This window comes from Anolis carolinensis, unplaced genomic scaffold (assembly GCF_035594765.1).
Source record: "Anolis carolinensis isolate JA03-04 unplaced genomic scaffold, rAnoCar3.1.pri scaffold_10, whole genome shotgun sequence".
In the NCBI taxonomy this organism is placed as follows: domain Eukaryota; kingdom Metazoa; phylum Chordata; class Lepidosauria; order Squamata; family Dactyloidae; genus Anolis; species Anolis carolinensis.
The window spans coordinates 7,419,993-7,441,337 of record NW_026943821.1 but is presented as its reverse complement, the minus strand read 5'-3'; the positions used below and the strand labels follow the sequence as shown (position 1 = coordinate 7,441,337).

At 43.5% G+C, this 21,345-nt stretch overlaps 1 protein-coding gene across 14 annotated transcripts in view; it reads left to right on the top strand.

Moving 5' to 3' along the window:
* ryr1 (ryanodine receptor 1) overlaps window positions 1-21,345 on the top strand; it is a 178,284-nt gene that overhangs the window by 15,580 nt on the left and 141,359 nt on the right. The window lies entirely within an intron of this gene.

The following is a 21,345-nucleotide window of genomic DNA, read 5'->3' as shown; positions in this document are numbered from 1 at the left end:
TTCTTATAGCCATGTTGTTTAAGAGGACAGTTTCCCTAATGGAATCAAGCAGGGGTCCTCAAACTGCGGCCCTCCAGCTCTTTGGGCCTTCAACTCCCAGAATTCTGGACCATTGATCAATCTGGCTAGGGCTTCTGGGAGGTTGGAGGCCAAAACAGCTGGAGGGCTGCAGATTGAGGATGCCTGGAATAAAGGTATGAGCAGATGTTTTTTGACTGGGGCTTCCAGAAACCTGGAACCGCAGTTGCATTGTTGGTTCTGGAAATATAGTCCGAAAAGTAAAGTTTTCAAACTCAGCTTGAGGGATGAGGAGCTTTTGGTCTCAGTTGTATTGGAAAGCTAAGTCTTCATTACCAAAGACAAAACTTCTAAGCAGGAAATAAAGGAGATGGTGCGGGAATAACCATTCCCTGTCCTGTGCATATCACCGGTCCAAAAGCAAAATGGTGTCTGGCTCAGGCTCTTCTCTTCTATGGGAACCCCTTAACTGTTGAATTATCAAGCTTTTTCCTCTTAGCAAGGTAGTCTTGGGCTGATTTGTGGTCCTGCATTCCCCTCGTCCCATTCCAGCTCTGTGGGGTTTTGGGTTAGTGGGACCAGCCACGTTCTTACCCCTGGAGATGAGAGAGGCTGCAAAGGAGCTGTGGTCTTTATGCAAGCGGAGCAGGAGCCTAAGCCGGAGCTGATGTTGCAACATTCCTTGGGCAGAAATAGGCCTGCTGTGAAACTTGAGCTCCAAAGAGGGATGAAGCTAGGGCAGGGTGGGAGATGGCTTGGTTCAGCAGCCCAACTCGATGGCATGGAAGAAGGCAGGGCATCGGGAAGAGAGGCAGAGAAAGGTGCACTGAAGCATGGACATCCGAGAGAGGGAGATAATGCCAGAGGAAGGGGATTTGCTGCTCCCCATCCACGCTAATAATCTCTATTGTAACTTATGGTGACTTATGGTGAACCCTGTGAATGAAAGACCTCCAAGAACTATGGTTGTTAACAGCTCTGCTCAGGTTTTGCAAACTAAGTGTGGCCATGACTTCCTTAGTTGAATCAGTCCATCTACAGAGATGACTTCTTTTTTTCATATTGCCTTCCGCTTTACCCAGCATTGTCTTTTCCAATCAATCACATTTTATATTGACCAGAATATTACAATCTCAGTGTCGTAATACAGCCGCCTCTTAAAGAGCCACACAATAAAAGTTCTTAAATGTTTATTAAATGATGTTTTAAACTAAAAAAAAAACACTTAACTGCAGTGTTTCTTTTAAAAGGTAAAAGTCTTAGCTCAAAAGAAGTCAAAAAGCAAGAACAAAAGGATAATCTGGATTATCTGGATTGATAATCCGCATCAAACATAACACAAATGCCACCAAAGCTGACACCACGTAATGCTGTGACTCAAAGGGCTAAAGAGGAGCTAAATGCTCCCAAAAGGCAGCAAACAGAAGTGTAGTCGAAAACCAGGCCGAGTTTCAAAGACCAAAGGAGGAAACTAGAGATGCCAAGCTAGGAGCAAGCACAGACGTAGTCAGGAGTCGGACCGGGTTCAGTAGACAGAAACGCCGAGGTAAAAATGCCAAAGCAAGGGCGCCAAAGCAGGGACACCGAGGCAAGCACCAAGCTGGAAACGCTGAAGCAGGCTCACCGAGGTGAACACCAACTGGAAGCGCCAGAGATGGAAAGCCAAAGCAAACGCCAAACTGGAAGCGCCGGAGCAGGAACGCCAAACTGGAAGCGCCGGAGCAGGAACGCCAAAGCAAACGCCAAACTGGAAATGTCGGAGCAGGAACGCCAAAGCAAACATCAAACTAGAAACGCCAGAGCAGGAACGCCAAAGCAAACGCCAAACTGGAAACGCCAAACTGGAAACGTCAAACTGGAAACGTCAAACTGGAAACGTCAAACTGGAAACGTCATTGTCAGGAGCCGAACAGGAATCAAAAGCCAGGAACACCGAAGCAGGATTCAATCCAGATTATCAGGAAGCTGTACAGCCAGGACCCAAGGAGAACAGGCAGCAACAAAGCAATGTCCCCAAAACGACACCTTGCCTTCTGCAAGGCAATAGCTCTTGAAAGTCCACTTTTAACTTGTCAGAGTCCGATGCTGATGAGGCCTCCACCCTGTTCTCATCATCCTCAGCTGATCTTGATCTCATTTGTGGACCTCACCTCTCATCCCTCCATCTTCGTTCAAGCCTTAGATCTCCCCATGTCCCAGGAGTATGAGAGGCTTGCCAATCCCCTGATGCAGCCCCATGAGCTGGCTCATCATCCACATTTACTTGAGTCCAATCAACATTCTCCATCTCACTCCCAGACCCATCATTCCCAGAGAACCCCTCAAATGTCTCTTCATCCGTGGGAGCAGTGAGTATATCCCGGATCTTTCTCCTTTCTCTTTCCTCATCTGACTCCTGCTCTCGAGTAGACCTTTTAGTTCCTCTACTCTCTGTGAAACCATCATCCTCCAACATGGACTCCTCATCATTAGAAAACCCATAAAACATCTCATCCTCTGAAGGAGCCATAAGTATTTCCCGGACCCGCTTTACTTGTTGTTCTTCATCAAGCACCTGCTCTCTATTAGCCCTTTTTCTCCTTCCAGCTGTTTCACCCATAGAACCATTACTGCCCCTTGGCCCAACTACAACACTCAGTTCAATCATCTTGGCTTCCATGGAAAGTTTAAGCTTGACTTAATGTAAGATTTCTTTATTTGTCTTTCTTGGTATCCACTGTATCTACAAACCTATTTTCCAGCACCACATTTGAAATTAGGTTTTCTTTCTATAAGCTCTCCTCACTGTTCAGATTTCACAATCACACACAACAATTGGAAATACAGTGAGATGGGTCATTCTGATTTGGGTATTTAATGTTATATCTTTATACTTGTGGATCTTGATAACCGTTGGTAACCGTTGTCCTCATTTTAAAGATGGGAAATGGAGGGTGGGAGGCTGTGATGTTACAAATGAGCCCAAGGCAGGATTTTGAAATGAGATCTTTTGGAATTAAAAAGAGAATACAGGCAATCTCACGTTGCTACATCTTTCATCCCAGTCTTTCCCAATTCTCTATGTTTGCTAACATGCATATGAATTCCTTTCCAGGCATAATATGAGTGCAAATGGCCATATGCCATCTCATTAACTAAATGAAATATAAATTTTGCATATTAGCTTCTTGGACTGAATCTTGCTTATTAATAAAACTAACTATTGAGACCCAAATTTCAGAGAGGCTGGCACAATCCTCCGAGGATCTTTCCGAAGCTGTCAATTTGGCTATTTTCGTCATCTTTCAAATCTCGCTTAATTGCTCTCACTTGGAGGGGTTAATGCAGTAATTTCCAGACTTTGGGTTGAGGCATCCTAGTGTGCCACAGAAAATGAATTAATTTTGAAAAATTGAAGCCTCCAGTGTGCCTGGAGGGGAGTTTGAATGGTGTGTCCCTGCTTGGTTTTCCTTTCTCTAGTTATGTATTTAGCTTTCTTTAACATCTTTCTATTATGCTGAAGGATTGTCACAGATCCCAAGAAAAATCATTTCGGAAAGATAAATCTGCCCATTACAAAATCAACACCACTTGAATTTTTTTACCCAAGTTTGGCCCCAATAACCAAGTTGGTTTTTGGTGATAGGGAAGTATTTATTTATCGTGTCAGAAGCAAATTAATACAGTTATAATGTATTTTTTAAAAACCACAAAGTTAAAAACTTGGCATTATACTAAATGTCCTTTGACCAGAAGCTGGCCAGTTGGAGTGCCTTTGGTGTCTCTGTAAGAAGGTCCTCCATTGTGCATGTGGCAGGGCTCAGGCTTCATTGCAGTAGGTGGTCTGTGTTTTGCTCTTCTCCACACTCACATGTCGTGGACTCCACTTTGTAGCCCCATTTCTTAAGGTTGGCTCTGCATCTCATGGTGCCAGAGTGCAGTCTGTTCAGCTCATTCCAAGTCTTCTGTGTGCCCAGGAGGGAGTTTCTCATCCAGTCCCAGCCACTGATTGAGGTTCCGGGTTTTAGCCTGCCACTTTTGGACTTTTGCTTGCTGGGGTATTTCTGGAAATATCTCTGTAGATTTTAGAAAGATATTTCTTGATTTAAGGTGTTGGCTTGCTGGTTGATATCCAAACAGAGGATGGGCTGGAAATGTCACTCACTACCTTGGTCCTTTCATTACTGGTTGCTACTTCTTGATAGATATCAGGTGGTGCAATACTGGCTAAACAGTATAATTTCTCCCGTGGTTTAGGGCATAGACATCCTGTAATAATGTGGCATGTCTCATTAAGAGCCACATCCACTTTGTTAACATAGTGAGATGTATTCCACGCTGGGCATGTGTATTCAGCAGCAGCTAGAGAAATAATTCAGCAAGATCTTAGCACAAGGTATGATTGAATTAAAGACATTGAAGAGATACCTGTTCTGGTAAGAGATAGGCTGTTGCAGCTCTGTATGAGTTACTATTTGGCCAGTGAAAAGGCATGCTGGCTTCGTTTCCCCCCCTTTATTTCCTTCCTCTAACGACTTGAAATACAGTAGAGTCTCACTTATCCAACATTCGCTTATCCAACGTTCTGGATTATCCAACACATTTTTTAGTCAATGTTTTCAATACATCGTGATTTTTGGGTGCTAAATTCATAAATACAGTAATTACTACGTAGCATTACTGCATATTGAACTACTTTTTCTGTCAAATTTGTTGTATAACATGATGTTTTGGTGCTTAATTTGTAAAATCATAACCTAATTTGATGTTTACTAGGCTTCTCCTTAATCTCTCCTTATTATCCAACATATTCGCTTATCCAACATTCTGCCGGCCCGTTTATGTTGGATAAGTGAGACTCTACTGTATTACGTTGCAATACATACTAGTTTTCATCTCATCCTAAAATGTGACTGTGACTCCAAAAAGGATTAAAGCCAGTAGGCTAGTACAGTAGAGTCTCAGTTATCCAAGCCTCGCTTATCCAAGCTTCTGGATTATCCAAGCCATTTTTGTAGTCAATGTTTTCTATATATTGTGATATTTTGGTGCTAAATTCGTAACTACAGTAATTACAACATAACATTACTGCATATTGAACTCCTTTTTCTGTCAAATTTGTTGTATAACATGATGTTTTGGTGCTTAATTTGTAAAATCATAACCTAATTTGATGTTTAATAGGCTTTTCCTTAGTCCCTTCCTATTATCCAAGATATTTGCTTATCCAGGGCCCTGGTGGTGGCACAGTGTGTTAAAGCGCTGAGCTGCTGAACTTGCAGGCTGAAAGGTCCCAGGTTCAAATCCCGGGAGCGGAATGAGCACCCGCTGTTAGCCCCAGCTCCTGCCAACCTAGCAGTTCAAAAACATGCAAATGTGAGTAGATCAATAGGTACCGCTCCAGCAGGAAGGTAACGGCGCTCCATGCAGTCATGCCGGCCACATGACCTTGGAGGTGTCTACGGACAATGCCGGCTCTTCGGCTTAGAAATGGAGATGAGCACCAACCCCCAGAGTCGGTGACGACTGGACTTAACATCAGGGGAAAACCTTTACCTTTACTTATTCACTTATCCAAACTTCTGCCGGCCCGTTTAGCTTAGTTAAGTGAGACTCTACTGTATATCAGTTTTGCTTTTCATCTGCAATGAAATAATTGAGATTTCAATATATTCCCATCAAATTTTATAAAGAAAATTAGCACAATTTGGGAAAGCCTTGACTGTCACTATTTTAATAAACTCTTCACCCATTTCTCTCTTTAAATGGAGAGTGTCTTAAATAGATCTGCCAGTAATTGAACTGGGGACCAGTTCAGCATTACATATACCACATGAGTGCTGAGCAGTAGGTCCTTCCTAAATCCCACCCCTTCTTTCCTCAACAGCTTCTTTAAAAATAGGTATCTCCTTTCCCCACGCCTTAAATGTCTATATTAAATTAATGCAGACGTTTGGAGAGTGGGCAATGGGAATGTCTGTATTCGCTGCCAACTCTTACTTTCCCCAGCATTGTATTAAATGTATCCTCCATCCCTGGAGGCATTTTAAGACTTGGCAAATGATCCTTGGTGGTTTTTTAATGCTTCTCCTCCCTCCCAGAGGCAGCTGCCTTGCAAGCCCAGTCAAAGGATCTCTATTTTAAACAGCTGCCTCTGCCCTAGAGATTGAAGCGCACTCATTTTGATCCTTGTGGTCTAGAATCGGCGGAATGGGAAGAATGGAGGCAGCTCCCATCAGCTTCCAGTTCTTTCCCCTTCCCTCTCTTTTGCCTCCCCACATCGTAGATGATCCGTCTCAATAGACCATAGAAAGGTTGTAGTGGAGGAGGTAAACCTGAGTTTTCCCCTTGAGTTGAGTCTCTGCCCCCCATTTCGCAATGTTCCCTGGAACAAAGGTCCTTAGAATACATGGCTTTTGCTTTTTGCAGCTGTGCCGCTGGACGAAGGCAATGGCCACATACCTATAATTTTTCGTTTCAAGTAAGTGGCTGTTATTGAAGAGGAGAGTGGGTGGGAGCTAGTGGAAGAGGAAGAGAAGGGGGCACAAAATCACTCTGAGGACGTCAGAGCTATTATATTTCAACACTTCAGATTCCATACCCCCAATGTCATCCAATGTTTCTAGTTTCTAGTTTTCTTTCCCCCCAACTTTCTGGTTTTGACCTCAGTTTTGCTCTAGTTGAGGAATACTGTTAATGAAGGAGGAAAACCCCACAAAAGCTAGGAGAGGCTGCAGCAGTTTGGGAAGCGAAAGATTCTTCTGTGCTGCCTTCTCAATTGAGAGATAAAAGCAGGCTATCTATATATATAAAAGGGTAATGAAATTTCGGCCTAGGACAAAACAACAAAACTACACATCCCAGAAACACTAAACATGGCAGCACAACCCCTCGTCCATGCCTCTACGTTCATACAACAAAAAGAAAAGAAAAATAAAGTCCTAATTAGAGGGAGAGGAAGAATTGTTTTTATCTCATTGCTGCCAGTTAGAAGGCTAAGCTCCGCCCACTTGGTCTCCTAGCAACCCACTCAGCCCAGGAGACAGGCAGAGTTAGGCCTCACTTAGGCCTCTTCCACACTGCCTATAAAATACAGATTATCTGATTTTAACTGGATTATATGGCAGTGTAGACTCAAGGTCCTTCCAACCCATTTATAATGGACTTAATGTAAGGTAAAACCTTTACCCTTTAACTTAACTACCACCAATTCCTCAATATTTTTATTTCCCATACCACCATACTTCGCCACAGCAACACGTGGCCGGGCACAGCTAGTACATAAATATAACAACAGTAACAGTGTGTTGTGGAAGGCTTTCATGGCCAGAATCACTGGATTGCTGTGCGTTTTTTGGGCTGTATGGCCATGTTCCAGAAGCATTCGCTCCTGATATTTCGTCCACATCTATGGCTGTCATCCTCAGAGGTTGTGAGGTCTTTGCACAGCAGTCTTTGCATTTTGAAACAAAAGTAAACTGAGGACAAAAAGGAAAAGCAGGAAAAGAGAAACTAGGACATTTTAAAAGCCACTGAAAATCTGGAATGGCCAAGAACTATCCCTACTAGAGGGCAACTGTTATGTTTTCTTTTGATGCATTTTTGAAACGTAGAGCCTGCTGGATCCTATAAAAACTAGACTGGACTTTTGCTTGAAGACAAAGAACTTTGGGGATGACTTCCTTGAGTCTTAAACCTTGCCTGTTTCTGCCCTGACCATCCAATCCCATTAATACCTTTTGCTTCTCTGTAGATGGAAATGAACCCAGATGTCCTAAATGCCCTGACCAATTCTTTGCCTGTGCTGGCAGTGCCAATGTTGGCTGTTGCCAAAAAAAGCAGCTGACGGGCAGAAAGTCATGGAGACCATCCTCCCCTGAATATTTCTGACGCATTCGCCCCACAGTTGGCAATATGCCAGGGCATCCTTTCGTCCCCTTCATCTATTCTCCGTTTCTTTGGCCGACGTGTCCTTTCTACAGCTCATTTCCGGCATCAGGCCTGCCCTGTCATGCTTCTCTGCCCTTGATGGATGTCGGCTGTAAGGAATGACAAGTGGCGAGGAGATCAAGCCTGCTGATCTCGGTTTCTCCTGATTTGAGATTAATGCAGAGTAATTTTTTAAGGTTTTAAGTGCCCAAGATTGTACAGCAGTCATTCTCCAACAAGAGGGAGAAGGAAGGCAAACATGATGGGAAGGCATGCCTTCTAATTTATGGGCTCCATCCTTTTATCCGATGTAAGCTTTGGTTGGCTGAAGGTTGCCAGAGTGTACCATGTACAGAGCAAAAAGGCACTCTGTACATGGACAGAGACATTTCTCCCTCTCACATACCCTATTATTCTTATTCTTATTCTGAGCTGAGTATGGTCTCCAAACTATTATTATTTTATTGTATGACACAGCAAACAAGATAGATATGCTGGATTTCATATCACAAAAATCACAAGTCGAACACTTCCCAAGTGTCTAGGACTGTGTGATGTATTTTCGGATGATGCGCGCAGATCCCAGTAGGGTGGCCTTTTGCAGTTGGCAGATCGTAATTTTGTCAATGTCTATGGTTTCCAAATGCCGGCTGAGATCTTTTGGCACGGAACCCAGTGTGCCGATCACCACCGGGACCACCTGCACTGGTTTCTGCCAGAGTCTCTGAAGTTCAATCTTGAGGTCCTGATAGCGGCTGAGTTTTTCCTGTTGTTTTTCGTCAATGCGACTGTCACCTGGGATGGCAACATCAATGATCCAAACCTTTTTCTTTTCCACAACTGTGATGTCTGGTGTGTTGTGTTCCAAAACTTTGTCAGTCTGGATTCAGAAGTCCCACAGTATCTTTGCGTGCTCATTTTCTACAACCTTTGCAGGTTTGTGATCCCACCAGTTCTTTGCTGCTGGGAGGTGGTACTTGAGGCATAAGTTCCAATGAATCATTTGGGCCACATAGTTGTGCCTCTGTTTGTAGTCTGTCTGTGCGATTTTCTTACAACAGCTGAGGATATGATCAAAGGTTTCATCAGTTTCCTTGCACAGTCTGCATTTTGGGTCATCAGCTGATTTTTCGATCTTGGCCTGAATTGCCTTTGTCCTGATGGCTTGCTCCTGGGCTGCAAGGATCAGGCCTTCTGTCTCCTTCTTCAGGGTCCCATTTGTGAGCCAGTGCCAGGTCTTCTCCTTATCAGCTTTTATTATTATTATTTTTATCAGCTTTTATTATTATTATTATTATTAAATATAATATAATATAATGTTATATAAATATTATATATTATATTACTGTATATTTATATATTTATATTATATTATAAACTAGCTTAGGTACCCGTGGTTTTTTTTTTTAAAGTCGATTTTAATTATACAAAATGTATAAGGTTGTGGGTGAACTACAACTGACATCATGCCAAGTTAACCCCAAGAAACTCCATCAGTACTTAAAGTTGTTACGTTAGGCAAGTTTGCTCTACATGCATCATGGTGGGGTTCATTGTGTTCTCTTGCTGTAGGGTAAACTACAACTTCCACTACGGTGGGTCAGTCCCTTCAAACCCCTCAGTAGGTTCAGTTGGTCATGGGGATTCTGTGTGCCAAGTTTGGACCAGGTTCATCATCGATGGAGGTCACAGTTTCTCTGGTTGTGAATGAACTACAACTCCCAGAAAGGAAGGTCATTTCCCCCTAAACTCCTCCAGTAATCAAGTTTCAGGATATAAGGTATGTGTGCCAAGTTTGGTCCAGATCCATCGGTGTTTGGATCCACAGTGCTCTTTGGATGTAGGTGAACTACAACTCCCCCCAATCAAGGTGAATTTTCTCCAAAGACCTCCAGTATTTTTGCTGGTCATGGGGGCTCTGTGTGCCAAATTAGTTCCAGGTCCATCGTTGGTGGAGTTCAGAGTGCTCATTGATTGCAGGTGAACTATAAATCCCAGTATCTACAACTACAAAATGTCCAGACCAATTCCCCTCAAACCTCATCAGTATTCAAATTTGGACATATTGGGTATGCATGTCAAGTTTGGCCCAAATCCATCATTGTTTTCAGTTCATAGTGTGCTCTAGTTGTGGGTGAACTACAACTCCTATAAATCTCTCCAAAGATCTGCAGTATTTTTTGTTGGTCATGGGGGTTCTGTGTGCCAAGTTAGTTCCAGGTCCATTGGAGTTCAGAGTGCTCTTAGATTGCAGGTGAACTATATATCCCAGTACCTACAACTCCTGTAAATCATGGTGAATTCTTCCCAGTTCTCACTAGAATGTTCAGTTGCTGATTAATTCCTCTGTTTGCTGTGCGCCATAGAAAAGAATAGGAAAGATTATGGGAGAGGCAGTGGGTGGGGTCATGCAAATTCCACTCCAATGGAGAGACTAAGAAACTCTGGGATGTCTGTGGTGGAAGAAACACATAAAATCTAGGATGAAATTGTCCCCGTATGAATACCAGGCAAGATTCTGGAAAAGATCATCAAGGAAGTGGTCTGCGAACACTTAGAAACAAATGTGGTCATTGCTAATAGTCAACACGGATTTACCAAAAACAAGTCATGCCAGACTAATCTGATCTCTTTTTTCGATAGAGTTACGAGTTGGGTCGATACAGGGAATGCTGTGGATGTAGCGTACTGTCAGGACCCAGGCTGCAGAACACCAATAACCATGCGCAGAGACCAGAATCTATCTAATATCTTTATTAAGGAAATGTATAAAGTCAATAAAAATAAGTGTAGAATATAGTTCAGAAGTAGACATTTCAGGAAAGGTCAAATATAGTCCAGGAAAACAATGTCCAATATGAGATATTAAAGTCCAAAGTTATAATCCACTTCACCGAAACACACACTATTTGGCAAGCAATAGTGTGGGGAACTGTCCATAGTCTTTGAGGCTTAAGGTAAATCCGAAGGAAACTGGAAAACAAGGCTTGAGACTGGGAAGCAAGGTCCGTGGTTTAAAACGCAAGGCAAGGCGAGACTTGAAACTTGGCAAGATCAAACTGGAAACATGAATCTAGAACTGGGTCCACGGTACAAGGCTGGGCAGGAAACTTGATCTGGGAACTGGGAACTGGAGTACAAAGTCTACACACGATCTCACTCCTCAAGCCGACGAATTGACTCCGCAAGGATTCCTTTGCGGGCAAACACCTATATAGGATCTTGTTTTCCCGCCAAGGAACACTTTTTCTGGGGAACAAGAAACGAAACCTATACTGTCCAGATGCATGACTCCTTAAACTTTCCCAAGGGAAACAGACTTAATCATCTGATTGTCTGGCAGCTATCCTGGCGCTCCGGCGAGTCGCCTCCCGAGCGCTTCTATCTTGATTATAATAAAGCCGGCGAGAAAATGGGGGAGATTTCTGCTCAAGGCTTGTTTGGCTGACTTCTTGTGGGCAAACATCTTGCAGCTGCAAGGGCTCCAAATCTGGCAGAAACGGTGGGAAACCCAAGTTTTCCTCTTCATCTGTCACAACAGTACTAGGAACAGGACTACATGGCCCATGAGTCATCACACGTACCTGGATTTCAGTAAGGCCTTCGACAAAGTCCCCCACGACCTTCTGGCAAATAAACTAGTAAAATGTGGGCTAGACAAAACTATGGTTAGGTGGATCTGTACTTGGCTAAGCGAACGAACCCAAAGGGTGCTCACCAATGCGTCATCTTCATCATGGAAACAAGTGACAAGTGGAGTGCTGCAGGGCTCCGTCCTGGGCCCGGTTCTGTTCAACATCTTTATTAACGACTTAGACGAAGGGTTACAAGGCACGATCATCAAGTTTGCAGACGACACCAAACTGGGAGGGAGAGCCAACACTCCAGAAGAAAGGAGCAGAATTCAAAATGATCTTGACAGACTAGAGAGATGGGCCGAAACTAACAAAATGAAGTCCAACAGGGACAAATGCAAGATACTTCACTTCGGCAGAAAAATTGGAAATCAAAGATACAGAATGGGGTACGATGCCTGGCTTGACAGCAGTGTGTGCGAAAAAGACCTTGGAGTCCTCGTGGACAACAAGTTAAACATGAGCCAACAATGTGATGCAGCAGCTAAAAAAGCCAACGGGATTCTGGCCTGCATCAATAGGGGAATAGCGTCTAGATCCAGGGAAGTCCTGCTCCCCTCTATTCTGCCTTGGTCAGACCACACCTGGAATCACACTGTGTCCAATTCTGGGCACCACAGTTGAAGGGAGATGTTGACAAGCTGGAAAATGTCCAGAGGAGGGCGACTAAAATGATTAAGGGTCTGGAGAACAAGCCCTATGAGGAGCGGCTTAAAGAGCTGGGCATGTTTAGCCTGCAGAAGAGAAGGCTGAGAGGAGACATGATAGCCATGTACAAATATGTGAAGGGAAGTCATAGGGAGGAGGGAGGGAGCTTGTTTTCTGCTGCCCTGCAGACTAGGACACGGAACAATGGCTTCAAACTACAGGAAAGGAGATTCCACCTGAACATCAGGAAGAACTTCCTCACTGTGAGGGCTGTTCGACAGTGGAACTCTCTCCCCCGGGCTGTGGTGGAGGCTCCTTCCTTGGAGGCTTTTAAGCAGAGGCTGGATGGCCATCTGTTGGGGGTGCTTTGAATGCAATTTCCTGCTTCTTGGCAGGGGGTTGGACTGGATGGCCCATGAGGTCTCTTCCAACTCTACTATTCGATGATTCTATGATTCTATGATTCTATAATTTGATGTTTAATAGGCTTTTTCTTAATCTCTCCTTATTATCCAACATATTCACTTATCCAATGTTCTGCTGGCCCGTTTATGTTGGATAAGTGAGACTCTACTGTAATAATATAATCCCCATCTAAATCCTTTCTCTTTCTTTCTTTCAATGGGAACCAAAATGGCAGGATTCATTCTGTGAAATTTTAAGGTTTAGGTTGCACAGCTCTTTTTTTGTGGAACTAGATTCAGGTTGAGGGAATGAACTTCAATTAGCATAGAGAAGCCACATTTCCCTCACACAAGTGTCTGTGGGACTGCAAACCCCACAGAAGACATCTAACCCTAACCCTAACCCTCATCTCTTTCTTGATGGAGTTTCAACCGGGATGGGCAAATGTGGGTGTTTTGGACTTCCCACCATTCCTAACAGCCTCAGGCCCCTTCCTTTCCCCCCTTTAAGCGGTTTAAAACTAATATAAAACCGTAAAAACAGTATAACACAGCATAAAACAACATAGAACATAGAATCATAGAATCATAGAATAGTAGAGTTGGAGGAGACCTCATGGGCCATCCAGTCCAACCCCCTGCAAGAAGCAGGAAATCGCATTCAAAGCACCCCTGACAGATGGCCATCCAGCCTCTGCTTAAAAGCCTCCAAAGAAGGAGCCTCCACCACAGCCCGGGGGAGAGAGTTCCACTGTCGAACAGCTCTCACAGTGAGGAAGTTCTTCCTGATGTTCAGGTGGAATCTCCTTTCCTGTAGTTTGAAGCCATTGTTCTGTGTCCTAGTCTGCAGGGCAGCAGAAAACAATCTCGCTCCCTCCTCCCTATGACTTCTCTTCACGTATTTGTACATGGCTATCATGTCTCCTCTCAGCCTTCTCTTCTGCAGGCTAAACATACCCAGCTCTTTAAGCCGCTCCTCATAGGGCTTGTTCTCCAGACCCTTGATCATTTTAGTTTCCTTCCTCTGGATGCTTTCCAGCTTGTCAACATCTCCCTTCAACTGTGGTGCCCAGAACTGGACGCAGTGTGATTCCAGGTGTGGTCTGACCAAGGCAGAATAGAGGGGGAGCATGACTTCCCTGGATCTAGACGCTATTCTCCTATTGATGCAGGCCAGAATCCCGTTGGCTTTTTTAGCTGCTGCATCACATTGTTGGCTCATGTTTAACTTGTTGTCCACAAGGACTCCAAGGTCTTTTTCGCACACACTGCTGTCTAGCCAGGCGTCCCCCATTCTGTATCTTTGCATTCCATTTTTTCTGCCGAAGTGAAGTATCTTGCATTTGTCCCTGTTGAACTTCATTTTGTTAGTTTCGGCCCATCTCTCTAGTCTGTCAAGATCGTTTTGAATTCTGCTCCTGTCTTCTGGAGTGTTAGCTATCCCTCCCAGTTTGGTGTCGTCTGCAAACTTGATGATCGTGCCTTCTAACCCTTCGTCTAAGTCGTTAATAAAGATGTTGAACAGAACCGGGCCCAGGACGGAGCCCTGCGGCACTCCACTTGTCACTTCTTTCCATGATGAAGATGACGCATTGGTGAGCACCCTTTGGGTTCGTTCGCTTAGCCAATTACAGATCCACCTAACCGTAGTTTTGTCTAGCCCACAATTTACCAGTTTGTTTGCCAGAAGGTCGTGGGGGACTTTGTCGAAGGCCTTACTGAAATCCAGGTACGCTACATCCACAGCATTCCCTGTATCGACCCAACTTGTAACTCTATCAAAAAAAGAGATCAGATTAGTCTGGCATGACTTGTTTTTGGTAAATCCGTGTTGACTATTTGCAATGACTGCATTTGTTTCTAAGTGTTTGCAGACCACTTCCTTAATGATCTTTTCCAGAATCTTGCCTGGTATCGATGTGAGGCTGACCGGACGGTAATATAATTTTAACACTGGATCCACACAATTTTTAAAAAGCAAACACATAAGGATTAGAGAAACACAACGGAAAATATTGACTAAATGGTAACGAACTCCATATCAACTAACGCATATAACTAAATATAACATTAGAATTGTGCTGGCAGAAATGTGGTGGAACAGGTACCGTTATGCGTATGTGTGATTGTGATAAGATACAAAAATCCTATAATAAAATAAAGAGTGAGATGGGGAAATAATAACAACAACAACTTTATTTTTATATCTCGCCACCATCTTCCCTAGGGGACTCGGGACGGCTCACATGAGGCAAAGCCGAACAACACCATTAAAGTGAAAATTACATAAAAATGCAATTCACAATGTAAAAACAGAATAGAAACAACAACATTGTAACAATAAATAGTAACATTAACCAGCCAGACACAGTTTCTATTATCTTCATGGGTGGGTGGACTAAGTGCAGCAAATACAGGATAGGTTGATAACTAAAGTGCATATTTCTATGGCAGCAGATGAAGAAATGTTAGGACTAAAAGTAGAGCTGGATAAAAAATGGTATTTTACCCAGAGAACAGACGTTAAAGGGTAGCTATAAAGAATGGGCCGATATTGTAAAATATATGATAGAAGCTGCCCAAGCAACAGTTGCTCTGGGCTGGAACGAGCAAAGAAAATGGTTCGCTGGGCTGTTAGGAATTGTGGGAGTTGAAGTCCAAAACACCTGGAGTCTTAAGGAGCCAAGGGCAGGAAAAAAACCATATGGAAAAGTTACTTTTTTGGCTTGTAACTCTCAGAATTCTGCAACCAACATGGCTGCTTTCTCAGCCATTCATGTTATCATCCCATTTTAACTGGAGAGACCATGAGATGGACATAAGCTTTATTCCTGGGAGAAGAAGAGAAAAAAGCAGTGCATAGATTCAAGAAGCCCATAGGGAGTTAAATGAGAAACAAGGATTTGTTTGGGAATGAGATATCCCACTGGGATGCTCTCCCTCTGGTTATAATATCATCCCACAAAGCTTCTAAGACATGGCTCCCACCGTCCTAAGATGGTCCGCCTGTCACCAAGATGTCAAGAAACAGTTCAGCAGCTGCCCTGCTCTGGGAGAAGAAGGTTTCTGTTTACACAGGAATGCTTTTTAAGATGCGGAACACTTTTTCAACCCATGGATAATGCATATATGTTTGTATGTCTTGGATATATCTATCTGTCTATATCAGGGGTCCCCAAATTAAGGCCCGGGGGCCGGATGCGGCCCTTAAAGGGCATTTACTGGCCCCCGCCTTCAGTTTTAGACTTAGGCTTGCCCAAAGTCTGAAATGACTTGAAGGCACACAACAACAATCCTACTTAACTTGACTATCTCATTGGGCAGAAGCAGGCCCACACTTCCCATTGAAATCCTGATCGGTTTATGTTGGTTAAAATTGTTTTTATTTCTAAATATTGTATTGTTCATTCATTTACTAATATTGTGCTATGGTAATAATATCATATATTTTGTATACATATAATATTGATAATAATATTATAATGTAATACAATATAATATTTATTTATTTATTTATTACTGTATTTCTACCCCGGCCTTCTCACCCAGTATGGGACTCAGGGCGGCTAATAATAATAATACAATGTAATAATATTGTATAATATAATATTAATTATATATTATATATTAAATGTAATATTACTAATAATAATATTGTATAGTGGTATAGTACAATATAGTAATATAATGCTAATATTGTGCTATGCTAATAATATAATATATTGTATGTACATACAACTTGTAAGCCGCTGAGTCCCCTTCGGGGTGAGAGAGGGTGGGGTATAAATGTAGCAAATAAATAAATAAATAAATAGATGATTGTTGTTGGGGAGGGGGGTTGCACTACAAATAAGACATGTGCGGTGTGCATAGGAATTTGTTCCTTTTTTTTCCAAATGATAATTCGGCCCCTCAACAATCTGAGGGACCATGAACCGACCCTCCACTTTAAAAGTTTGAGGACCACTGATCTATATCTCTATCTTATCTATATACACAGAGATACGCAAGATGGGCAACTGTGTCAGCTCCAGGGGCAATCTCCTGTCTCTCGGACTCCTCTGGGTCTGGACAGATTCCCCATTATCCCAAAATAGGAAAAGGGAAAAGGAACATGTAACTTGAATTCCACTTCTGGTTTTGAAAAATGAGTTTATTTTGGTGTTTCCTTCGTACAGCACTACACTTGTAATTTAATTAAGGGGTGAATTTCAACAGGAGACTTCAAGGAAAGGCAAATCACTCTTCTTCTGTCTAGACAAAAAAGGCAACCAAGGAAATATCAATGGATCAGGAGCCATGGAAATAAGACTGGAGAACAAGTTGTACTTTGCAGCTTTTTAAATGGACTCCTCAACTCCTCGCTGTACTGCAAATCCCATGTAATGGAACTATGGCAGATAAAGAGGAATCAAAGTGCTGCAATTGTCTAGTGTGAATGGGCCCCTGGTCCATATAGCCCAGAAATCTGATTTGTAATGCCACTCAAGGATTTCTTTTCTTACCTTGCCTAGGAAAGGGTTAATTTGCTTTGCTTTGACAGTCAGTTGCTCTGGATTTCTACATTATGTGGTTTGGAAGCAGAAAGGTAGAACTGGAAGAAGAAAGATATCAGAACTGGAAAACTTCAAGGACAGAGCTGCACCTAGCCTTTAGAAACCTTGGCTCACACTTATCTCCTTCCCCGTGGGATAAATCAAAGCAGTCTTCTCCTTTACACCCACTGCCCAAGGACCCGGGCATACATCCCCTTCTTTGCTCTCATTTGAACATAAACAAGGCATTAAGCCACCTGTTTCTGCCTTTTACGCGAATGGATCTGTTGTGTTCTTCCTGATCCTCTCTGGCTGCAGAAATAGTGGTTGGGAGTTTAGCAGAAGCTGCCAGAAGAATGTACTGTGGAAAGTGTTGAGAAAATTGTGTGTCCTATGACTTGACAAGTGGCTAGTAGAAGAGAAGGATTAAGAGCTAAAAGTATACAGTGTTTCGAAAGAATAATCATTGCTTAGTGGGTGGATCCTGTCCCATCTTTGACTCCTTTCAAGTGTTTGTTGTTGCTTGTAACTGTTACCAAGCTTGTTTGAATAAAAGCAACAGAAAGGCCAAAATAAAGTGCATATCCTCCAACATTTAACAGAGGAAAATTGGATTATGCGTGGCCAAGGAACATCAGAATGTGACCACTTCATCACTTCACCACACTAGAGAAAAAAATCTACTTAAAATCCTGTTTCTGCCTCCTGCAGAATTCTGGGGTTTGTAGTTTAGTGAGGCTGTTAAAGGCCCCTCCCTAAACTACAAACCCCAGAATTCTGCAGGAGGCAGAAACTGGATTGCTCTAGTGTGATGAGGCCCTTAGAAGACAATGAGGAAGAATGGAGAAGCTGCAGCAGTCTCCTATTGAGAATGTCAGGACTCTGCCTCTTCCTCTCCCTCCTGCTGAGTCAACTGTGCCCAAACCACTTTTACATATTAAGCTTAGTTGGCAGAAATTAATTAAACCAAGGACAAAGGGGCAAAGTGGGAGAAGGAGAGAGAAAAAGGGGTGTGTTAAAACCAACTGATAGAGTGGTAGGACAAACGATGAATGCAGGCTGCTCCTACCCATTCATGATGATATCGAGCTATGATTTGCTCGGGAATCTCCTTCTGAAGGGAACCCCCGCTCCTGCCCCGGCTGCAGGTCCGAGAATCCTGGCAAGGGGGGAGCCGCTATAAATCAAGGTTTTGCTACAAAATCTCACCCTCAGACGTGAAGAAAGAAGACCGAGTTGTTTATTCAGTTCAGCTGAAATGGATGACAGCCTGCGATCGTTCGTCAAGGAGCCATACGCATTACAGATCAACAACTTTTATAATACAGAAAATGGGAGGCGCGATTTGAATTTTGCGCTGTTCATTCCCCCGCCCTCCTGCGTGCTGATTGGCCCCTGAGGGATCGGCGTGAATCCCTTCTGGCGCCTCGGTGTTTCTACCAATCAGAGACGGGGAGGTGGGCTAAAATGAAAACAATGGATTTGCTAGGGATTAGTGAGGGATTATGATTGAGTCATTGAGTAAATGTCCAGAAGGAAGTACCGAGAGCCTTTCCAAACCCTCAAGGTAGTTTCTGGACTGCTTCTTAAAGTGCAAATATACATATTTGTCTGGCAGGCTTTGCCAGATTCCGGTGAGTCAAGGCTGATCGGATGGGCTGTATTTGTTTCTGAAAGTTCATTTTGAAAGCTGGAGCAATCATAGGCTTTGATTGTTCTTATTGTAAGTGGTCCGAGAACCAGATGGTCACCTTTCCATTAAATGGGCCATGTTTAATGGGGGAAGACCAGATCTATTGTCCATGCAAAATGGATGTCTGACAGTTTCCTGGTGCGAGGGATTACCCCTTCTGGAGGATGTTGCAACTATTTGTCCATTTGATTCCTAGGTCAGATTTCGGTCATTCTTTAATATAAAATATATTTCATGGTGATAAAGGGAAAAGGGGGCATGCAGGATACACAGGTCACATGTAGGAACATATTTCATCTTATTTCACTAATCCCAAAGCCCAAGTTTTAATGTAGGGAATCCATAAAGAAATAAAAGTTCAGAAAAGGAGTTGAATCTATGACAATCTGGGTGAAGCAGCCCCACTGGGTCAAAGGTCAGCGGGAGGGGGCACTCCAGAGATGAGGGCAGTTCATGAATAGAAGGCAGGGAGCCCTGGGTGGCCCCCTCCGCACCCAGCACATAGTCCGTACCTTTGCGAGTCCGTCCTTGCAGAGAAAATCGCGCCGTAGCACGAGGAAACTCAGTTTTTGACAGATTTTGACAATCAGCTGATTTGCCTCTGAAAACTTTATTAATTTGAGAGTGGGTGGTCTCCTCGTGATGGAGAAGCCTTTTGAGTTAGTGATATGAAAGATGGTCATGCTTGGGGTCAAAATAGGAGAGATATGGCCGGAAGTAGAGGCTGGGAGTAGCCCGTGGCTCCACGGCTCGTCCAGCAAGGGAGAAAAAGAGGGGAAGGCAGAGCAGCGTGAGGGAATTCATGCTTCAGTGCAAGGGAAGATACAAAATAGCTTTTATTAGAAGTTGCTACATAGTCAAAAGTTTGGAAGGCACAGAGAAGGAGTAAAAGATACATTTTAAGTTGCTGCTGGGGCATGCAGGCATGGCCGGATTGGTCTCAGCATGGCTCCTCCCGATCTGCGGAACTTCCTGCTGCAGGTCACATTAAGTTGAATGCAGATGGCCACCTGGGTTCGCCCACAATGACAGCTAGATAGTATGAGACTCTCCTATTGAAGTTTCTCCAAAAAAGTTGTCAAGGCATCAATTGGGAATTATGTCATGAGACATCATTCACATGTATCATAGTGTTTATTTATGTACTAGTTTGGGTACCTGGCGTTGCCTGGGTTATTTGAAAAAGTCTTTATTTTACAAAATGCATAAAGTTGTGGGTGAACTACAACTCTCAACATACCAAGTTAACCCCCTGAAGCTCCATCAGTAGTTAAGGTTTGTCATGTTGAGTAAGTTTGGTCTAGATGCATCATTGGTGGGGTTCAGTGTGCTTTCTGGCTGCAGGATACACAACAGCTCCCACCATGGTGGGTCAGTCCCCTCCTATTCTGTTCAGTTGGTCATGGGGGTTCTGTGTGCCAAGTTTGGTCCAGATCCATCATCAGTGATGGTCACAATGTCTGTGATGTCAGTGAACTACAACTCCCAGAAAAGAAGGTCAGTTCCCCCCAAACCCCTCCAGGATATTTGATTGGTTGTGGTAATTCTGTGGGCCAAGTTTGATCCAGATTCATCGTAGGTGGTGTACACAGTTTCTCTGGTTGTAGCTGAACTACAACTCCCAGAAATCGAGGTCTATCACTCCCAAACCCCTCCAGTATTCAGATTTGGGCATACCAGGCATGCGTGCATCATTGTTTGAGTTCACAATGCTCTCTGGATGTAGGTGGACAACAACTCCCCCAAACCAAAGTGAATTCCCCCAAAGCCATCGAGTATTTTTTGTTGATCATGTGAGTTCTGTGTGCCAAGTTAGGTCCAGGTCCATCTTTGGTGGGGTTCAGAATGCTCTTGGATTGCAGGTGAGCTTTAAATCCTACAACTACCAAATGTCAAGGGCAATTCCCCCAAAACCCACCAATATTCAAATTTGGGCATATCGGGTATACGTGCCAAGTTTGGTCCAGCTCCATTCTTCTTTGGGTTCACAGTGCTCTGAATGTGAGCTACAATTCCTATAAATCAAGGTCAATTGCTCTCAAACCGCTTGAGTATTTTTCCTTTGTCATGGGGTTCTGTGTGCCCAATTTGATCCAGGTTCATTGCTGGTGGGGTCACAGTGCTCTGATGCAGGGTGAACTACAACTTCCATCATGTTGAGTCAGTCCCCCAAACCCTCTGAGTATGTTCAGTTGCTGATCAATTCTTCTCTGTTTGCTGTGCACCATAGAAAAGAGTAGGAAAGGGTTATGGGAGAGTCAGTGGGTTGGGTTCATGCAAATTCCACACCAATGGAGAGGCAAGAAACACTGGGATGTCTGTGGTGGAGGAAACACATAAAATCTAGGATGAAATTGTTCTCGTATGAAAGCCTTCACTTGGGTGGTGGGCAGTATGGTGTTTGGGGAGGACATTGGCAGGACTCTTGGACGTGTTCACGGCACTCACTATAACCTGCAATGTCATTGGAAGGAGGGCCATTGGTATCTCCTGTGTAGTGGGAG